Genomic DNA, 9,521 nt, shown 5'->3' with positions numbered 1-9,521 from the left:
CGTTTGGAAAATTGTCTAAAAAGCCTTCAGTTTCAAGCACATATGGTACTTTAAGAATTTTAGTAATTTTTTTTTTCGAAATAAAGTAGAATGAGATTTTGTAGGGTGAATTATAAAAAAATAAAAAAATTACCAACTAGAAGTGCTAAAAACATATCAAATAATAAACCTATCAAAAGTGAAATTTTCTTCAACCACAAAGTGATGCCGATGATCCCAGAATCACAAAGTCAGTATGAGTTGAGTTCACTCACAACAAAAAAAAAAAAAAAACACGAATGAATCAACTATTTCTTCCATTGGAAATTTGTAAAAAATGGATTACTTTTTTTTTTCTCATTGCAAAGTCCTTATATAGACCACTTACACTAACCCCTCTTATCTACATTTAATAACAACTACAAATCCTAATACATACTACAAAATTTTAAAAACATAATACAAGTTTAAAATCATAAATAAAATTTATTAAAAAAAAAAAGACATTTTCAAGCTATACATGAATTTTAAAATTTCTTTCAATTTCCTATGTATATAACATAGACCCAAATTAAGCTATACGTTATAAACATACTTAAATGTAATTGGGCTGAATACCTAGGCTTGGGCCTAATTCGTAGGTTAGACTCACATTATAAATCCGGCGGTATATCAAATGTCCTGTTTTATGTTGACGCACTCATTATTTCACGATCAAATCATGGTTTGCATCTCTGACTATGGAAGATCATTGGTTCTCATGAGAGGAGTTGTATCCAAGGGATGGATGTGTCTGTGATTATGGATGTGCCGTGTTTCCTAGGCTTATCAACCTTAAAACTTGGGTTGAGATAAGGCGAAGGCGAGATACCTTAGATTTGGGGTGCCTTATCTTATCTGATCACCTACTTGCATTGGATGCATTAATGTGCTTCGCATAGAAAATTATGATTCATATGATTGGGGGCTGCATTTGTATCAAGATTTCATTGCATTTGATTGTAGATCTTATTATTTTGATATATGAATTGCTGACATAAAAATTAAGAGGATTCGTAGAGGTATATTGCTTCTTCAACCTTATAGATGATTGAATTATGAGATTAATTCAATTTCTAAGGTTTATAAATTGATTACATCTCATAATCGTTGCTTAACAATATTGATTACATGTACCGTTATTCATACTTGTTCACATGAAAATATATATTGAATTTCTACTATTTTAAAATTCAAATATTTTTTATGATAATTATAAAATATGAGAATTGAATAATTTCTTCAAAGATTAAGAGATGGACGTATTGGGCATCTTTATAATTTCTCATAAGATGAGAAATTGAATTTCTTACCATACGAGTTGTTGGATAGGAAAAGGGTCGTCTTTTACTACCTATTTGGATTTATGAAAAGCATTAGAAAGAAAATAGTATTTTTTAGAAAACCTTATTTTCAAAAAATTGTGGGAAAGGAAATTTAGGATTGATATGGATCGTAAAAGAGAGGGTAAGATAGTAGTGCAAAAGTTTTTTGTTTTTTTTTGTCTTTTTTTTTTAAAGCTATTGAGGATAACTAATTTTAAGTATATGAATTACTTTTGTAATTATGTTTACCAAACTAAGTGAAAAATGTAATTTAATAACTTAATGTAAGTTAAAAATTAACTTATTTACTAGTATCCGAACATGCCCTTAGACAATCCATTTAATCTATCCAAACCATTTATTATGAGCAAAAAGACAGAAGCCATAGTGGATAAGTAGTTTTAAGCATATAAATTACTTTTGCAATCATGTTTACTAAACTAAGTGAAAAATGTAACTTAATGACTTAACATAAGTTAAAAAATAACTTATGTAGTAGTATCTGAACATGCCCTTGGACAATCCAACCAATCGATCTAAACCATCTATTATGTGCAAAACACATTTTATGGGTTACCATGCAAAAGTCACACTTTTGTCCTTATTTTCATGTTCATCATTTCTCAGGGCTACAAATGGGATGGTTGGTATTACCTAACAAAAGTACCTTTTCAAGATCATAAGCAAATTATGATGATGGCCAACAAACACGTTTATAGAATTGTTGATTGGGCCTATTTTTGTGTACATGATCTTCGACATCTATGATAGAGTCTAAGGATCAAATCGCTTTGATTATCAGATTGCTCTAATATTTGCATGGTGGCCCATGAAATGTTTGTTGGATTCATGATCAATAGATTGGACCGTCCAAGTGTCCCAATACAATGGACACCAATTGGGTACTGCCCCTACCCAAGTTAGGAATGGACAAGGGCTCTGAGCGGCCATCGTAAGTGGGTTTTTATCCACAGCGTACATCCATTTCTCCATATAATTTTAGGGTACAAGCCCAAAAATGAGGCGGCTCCAAGGCTCAAGTGGACCTCACATTGGGGATTAAATACCTACCATTGTAATTTTTTGAGGGCCACAGATGTTTCCGGTCAAGCTGATATTTGTGTTTTCCATTCATCCAGGTCTACGGGACCTTATGAACAGGTTGGATGGCAATTATTCATCATGGTGGGCCCTAGAAAGATTTCAATGGTAGTTGTCATTATCACCACTGCTTCCTATGGTGTAGTAGCCTTGGATCTATCTCAGTTTTTAGCTTGTAACTGAAAATGATACAGCATAATGGATGGACGGTGTGGATAAAAGGTGAGCCCTCCTCCTATCGGACCTATCCTTTCCTAGCTAGGGACCAGCAGGGATAGTACCCAATCTATGTCCCAATGCAACTAAAAGCACTCCAACTTACAATGTTCTAAGTGTATAGGAACATTTCTGCTCAAATTAAGTCATTGTATTATTCTAAATTATTTTCCAATTAGAGGGTTAAGATCATCCTGCAGCCTATATAATTTAACAATGTAAGCTTCTTCTTCTTTTTTATACATGATACATCTTAGCTGGGTATCTGATGGTTTAATTTGACGACTTGCATGCCACCTAAATTTTAGGTGCCTGAGTATTATCCATCCTGATCTGCCTGAGTATTAAAGTTTTTTTCTAGGGAAATAAAAAAGTTATCATTGGATCCCTAGCCTTTAATGAGCAAAGATAGGCGCAAAATCTCCTGGGGCATCAAATTTCAAGCCATCTGGCCCACTGATTGGAACGCACTGAGGAAAGAAATGATGAAGCTCTATTTATTGGTCTTTTTTCTTCTTTTGAATTTGAAATGCATGCCACTTAAAATTTTAAAGGCTCAAAGCTTTTAAATTTGTGGGTCCGATTAATCAATGGAATGGATTGCTTGCAGGCAAATATACGGTGAGATATCTCTAATCCACAAACCTCGTGTACCATATAACTTTTTTTTTCCCCTTTCCTACAAAACGAGTCACATATTCGCAGGATCGGAGCCGTTCATCAGGTGATCAACACTACGTAGATATGATTAGCAGGTGGTCCACATATGTGTGGCCCGTTCGATGATCACATGGGTCTGATCTACTACAATTTGATGGGTGGGGTCATATACGATTTCTTGGGATCTTCAAGCAAGTCCAACGTTATTGAAAGGGTGGTAGGTCCCGGCAGATGGGATGGCTTGGATTGGGTACGAGTTTCAGCTTTCCTTCCTAGCCCATCATGTGTTTGAACTGCCTCCAGCTATTAGAGGCTCCATTCTTCTAGATAAGGTGGGTCTCGGTGCTGTTCAAGAGACCCATCGTTTTCCCGCCTTTTCATAGCATATTATCCCATGTGTGTATTTTTCTCTTTTACGGTAGGCCTCGGGCTGGGCTTACTCGCCTGGCCTTGATCCGAAGGACTAGTAAAGGTTCGTTTTCAAGAAATATACTCCCCATACATTTGGGGCTTCTTTAAAAATAAAAATTTTTAAAAACATGGATGGTAGATCCCATCAATGTTACATCAGTGGACTAAACACTGCATCCAACCATCCTAACAATTAGACAAACACGGTTAAAAACACCAGTGGCCAACCCTTGCCCTGGATTGAATGGTCAGGATGTGCTGAATGGTGCATCTTTGCTCTCTGACTTGTCTCACGCGGACCGACCTCTCGACAACGGTGCACTCTGCGGATTCAAATGGTTATAATTCTGGTTGCTCTGGAGGTACACCTGCCCATTTTCTTTTGGTAAAATGAAAAAAAAGCTATTGCGTTTTATGAACTTTTAAAAGAGAAAAACTTAGATACTCTAGTGAGTGTGATGGGTGATACGCAGGAACTTATAATTTAGGGAATTTTACAAAATGGCACTTAATTAATATGATTTTTATATTCAAGTTTTCATTAAGAAAGTTATTGTCAATCAGGTACCTTTCGTTAGTTTTCTTTCTCATCCCCACTTTAAAGTATGATTTTTGCTGGCGAAAATGCCAACCAACGTTGCCTTTAACACATGAATGCAGATTGCATATGGTGCACTGCGGGCTCCACTATGATGTATATATTTAATCCATGTTGTCCATCTAATTCGCCATGTCATTTTAAGGGGCAATATCTCAAAAACAAGAAAGATCCAAATATCAGGTAGTGTTAATGACGCAAGGGAGGACGTGAGGTTGAGCACCGTCTTCCTCAAGAGGATAACTATTCCGAATCCACTGAACTTCTCTGGACTCCTCACAAAGACTTCTCGAATCCACGAGGAAAGAAAGCAGAAAATAGAAATAAATTCTAATAAATTCGAAATTGATTGATGAATTAATAAAAACGAGTTCACAATCCTTTAAATAAGGGTATCAAGCAATGGGAAAGAAATCATAATCAAACTACAACTCAAACTCTTAGAATCCGCGACTTACTATAAATAGTAAACTTACTATTTATAAACGGTCATGATGTCTACCAGTGCGCAAGGTTTTCGGCCAAAAATAGTAAGTGTCCTATTTGGCTTCACCAAACCGTTCCCCTAATTATTCTAAGCTCTTTTCACGTTGGGCGCAACTCCTAAAGCCTGACGGATGAAGAGTTATAATCAAACTAAAACTTACTATTTATAGTAAAAACGAAATTAAAACAGGGAAACGACAGTCGATCAAGGGGTTTTTCGCAATTCCGGGCTGCGCAACCTGGCGTAGCAGGGTTGGTTGGCTAAAGTAGCTCATTCTACCCCAAAATCATATATGTTACATCAGATAACTCATTTCGGATTACGAGATACGCCCGATCTAAGGTCCGATGGTCCGGATCACTTCTGTCATCGACCGGGCCTTTTTTGATCCATCTTGGCCATGAAACTGTCCGAGACCCACTCTACATCAGTTAAAGTCCCTTGATTTACATTGATATACCATCCTTTGTCAGATTGAGCTTTTAGAGAAGGTAGATGTTTATTATCAGAGAAATTGTACAGGTACACGAGTGTGTGTGTTAAAAAATAAAAATAAGAAGAAAAAGATAAAAGAGATTGATGTCATACATACCACATGGAGACCATATATTATTCTGCGTGCTCTCTTCCCGTATATCTATATGATACTGTGAGATTGACTTCATCTAAGCTTCTCATGAAGTTGAGCTCCGTGGATTCCACAATGATGGACATTTATCTTATCAATAAGACATACCCTTTCTGAATCCATGACTCATGTGGTCTACATCACAGCCAACAATTGAGAGTGAATGCCCACCCATTGAAACTTTCCTGATTGTATATAGGGCCAAGTTAGATATGGTTTTGACAACCAACGCATTTGTTATGTGTGTCCCACTTGTATGAGGGGTCACACCAAATTTCAGGTCATTTCAAAACTCGAGTGGGCCTAGAGATGGGCATGGGATGACTTGATTCAGCTAACTCGACTCATCTAACTTGTTCCGATCTGACTCGACCCGAACCAAATGGGTGAGTCGGTCCGAACCGATCGAGTGAGCTTCGCCCAATCTGAACTCAAACCAGTCGAGTTCGAGTTACCCAATAACTCGACCCGAAACTTGATCCGGTTAGACTCGACTCGATCCGAAACCTGACTTGACCTGACTCTCTAACCCTACCCTGACCTGATCTCAACCTCTCTCTCTCCCTCCCTCATCCTCCTCCTCTTCCAAGCGTGGCAACTACCCACCTCCATCACCCTCCTCCTCCTCCTCATCTCTCTCCTCTCCACTCCCTCCCTCATCCTCCTCTTCCTCTTCCTCTTCCAAGCCCGGCAACCACCCACCACCATCACCCTCCTCTTCTTCCTCCTCCTTCTCCTCCTCCTCCTCCTCCTCCTCATCTCTTTCCTCTCCACTCCCTCCCTCCCTCATCTCTCAATCTGGTGCCAACTCGACCCGACTCGGTACTTCTGACTGGATCGGACTCTGTCCGAATTAATCTAGGCCAGACCAAACTCGGATCAAGTCAGCCATGTTGGACTCGGTATCGAGTCGGATCGAGTTCGGGTCCTAATTTGGTTCGACTCAACTTGATGCCCAGCTCTAAGTAGGCCCCACCAAGTGTTTTTAAATATTCTATTCATGGTTTCAGATGATGTGGCCCTCTTGAGTTCTCAATGCGGTTGATTTTTGACACATTTCATAAATTAGAGGGGACCAACCAAATGCACAGCGTGGATATCCATGGCCCACAGAGCTTGACGTCACAGGATGCTCCCATAAGTTTGACCTCATAGTATAAAATGTGAATGAGAGTGAAAGTTGCAATTGAAATGGGGAAATTTTCTTAGAAATGTTTTTTTGAAATATTATATTCGTGGATTTTTATTTTTTTTTTGTTTTAATCGGTTTTTACAATTACTAAAGTCAGCTAATCTCAAGTTACTTCTTTAATCCGACAGCTAGTCATGGCTGACTAAGGTTGGAGCCTATGTCAGGTGAGACGACCCCGTAAACTTCTCTCACCACCACACGATTGATTGATGATTCTTTATTGGTTATAATTGCCTCTATCATTTCCTCTTTTCAATATGCGTTCCATGGCCCACAATAGTCAATTGACCCCTTCAGTAGGTAAAAGACAAATAGTCCTTGGACTACTTCCGAAGTAAAGCGATTGTGTAGGACCCACTTCAAAAGGTAGGCCCCAGATAGGCTCACGCGCCGTCCGTCTTTTCTGTAAATATCATCCCAACCATTAGAAAATTGGACCTTGGATATAAACCGTTTAAAATTCTACTATTTTATCAGCCCTTAGATCAAATTCTAGTATGGAATTTGGTACTTTGTCTACGGCCTGCTCCTGGAAGTAGCAACTAAGGGGTCGTTTGGCACCATGAACTTGGGGGATTTGAGGGGATTCCAAATCCCCTGGTATCTTTGGCACCATAAAGTAACTAGGGGATTTTAAACCCTCGAAGAAGAGGTTTGAAATCCAATGTGGAAGCTTAGATTACATCTAAAATCCTTCACGGAGTTGCATGGGTAACATGTGCGTCACTAGGTTACTAATTTATTGGACATATGGCCCAAGGATGATAACCCAAAATAATCAAATTATCAACTACATCACTATAATTACTTTAATAGGATAATATGTGTCATCCAAACATTGTCCATGTAAATTAACGGTTAAAAATCACCAGTTAGTCACTCGGATGTGATCCTGTGCTTGTGGCTCATCCGAGACATGGAATTTCATCATCTCTGGAAAAGTATATATTTCAACAGGCTTATTACAATGACTATGTCAAACATTATATATGTAAACTAATTAGAGATATTAAAGATGATTTAGTAATTAAATTCAAACCCATGTAAGTATACTATGCATAGCTACTTTTAGATTAAGGGGATTCTGAATCCAGGGTGCTAAACACAACAGGAGGACTCCTAATCCAGGGGTTCCAAATCCATGCTCCCAAATAGGCCCTAAGGGTGGCAATGGGCCTGGTAAGTCACCCCACCTGAACAGCCCGTCTCAGCTTTGGGCTAGTTGACCTACTAGCTTGGCCTGTGGGCTGAGTTTAAGCCACACATGCCTGCCCGATCAATTTTTGGGTAGGCTCGGGCTTAAGTATTTTAACATGGTCAATCTGATTTGTTAATTTAACATACATGCTCGTTCATATACATGCGTTGTATCCTGCATATATATCATTCTTTTTTTCTTTCTATTTTTTTTAAAATTAAACGCCCATTTATCTGGAACATGGGCCTATAAATTCATTTCTTTAAATTTTTTTGTTTTTTTATTTTTTTAAAATGCATTCATCACAAATAAGAAAAATTCATGAGAAAATAGGGATTTCATCAATATTTGGTTTGGGTGGGCCACACGACTCATTGTGTTTATACCCATTCAGGCACCCTGACATGGGTCAATCAAAGACCGCCACGTGTCGACACCACATGACCACAACTAACATGAAACCTACCCTCATATGAGAGTAGCATTTGTGCTTCTTTTCCATTATAAATGCGAACACACAAACCCTTATTTCTGCCTTTAGAAAAGAAAATTGAGCGGGGCAAACATGAAATTGAGCGGGGTAAATTAGAAAATCAACGATGCAAACTTGAAATTGAGTGGGGCAAACATGAAATTCAGCGGGGCAAACATGAAATTGAGCGAGATAAACTGAATATTGAGCGGGGTAAACATGAAATTGAGCAGGACAAACTAGACAATTAGCAGGGCAAACATGAAATTGAGCGGAGAAAATTAGAAAATCAGCGGGACAAACTCAAAAATCAGCGGAACAAACATGAAATTCAGTGGGGCAAACTTGAAATTCAGCAGGGCAAACTTGAAATTCAGCGGGACAAATTCAAATTTCAGCAGGGCAAACATGAAATTGAGCAGGGCAAACTAGAAAATTAGCGAGGCAAACTTGAAATTGAGCAGGGCAAACATGAACTTCAATGGGGCAAACTTAACAGATAATTCCATGGCTTGAGCCCAAAAATCTAAACATATCTAATATTTGAATGGACCACACCACATGAAAATTTTGAATTGAGCTTCTACTAATGATCATTTCTTAGGGGCCATAGAAGTTTTGGATCAAGCTTATAATTATGTTTTCTATTAATTTATGCCTATATGATTTTATAAACAAGTTTAATCGTCTTATGCAGATCATTAGCTTCATCCAAAGTTTTTTTTTTTTTTATTACACAGGCACCCAACACGCACAGACCCATGCACCCACTCACGCCATATATAGTGGGATTTCACTACCTGTGTATGGAACCCAGGACGTCGTGTTGAAACTCCTAGGGCCTGTTTGGCCGGACCGATCCCACGGTATTAGGTGGGATGGGATTCAAAAAAACATCATTATTACCCATGGCAGGGACTGTTCCTGTTTCCATGGGATAAGCTTAATTCCTCTTTTAGTTTGTAATACGGTGGCATATTGAAAGGATATACCCACCATCATTTGAAACTATTGACAATAATACACGTGTTATATCTAAATTGTTCATTTGTTTTGTAACCTCATTTTATTGCATGGGCCTAAAAATGAGGCAGTTCCAAAACTTATGTGGCCCCAAAGAAGTTTTCAACGGTAAGTATTCATTCCCCATTGCTTTTTATGGTGGGGTCCACTTGAGATTTAGATCTACCTGATTTTTTGGCCATGCTCTAAAAT

This window comes from Magnolia sinica, chromosome 14 (assembly GCF_029962835.1).
Source record: "Magnolia sinica isolate HGM2019 chromosome 14, MsV1, whole genome shotgun sequence".
NCBI lineage: Eukaryota > Viridiplantae > Streptophyta > Magnoliopsida > Magnoliales > Magnoliaceae > Magnolia > Magnolia sinica.
This window is presented reverse-complemented; position numbering follows the sequence as displayed.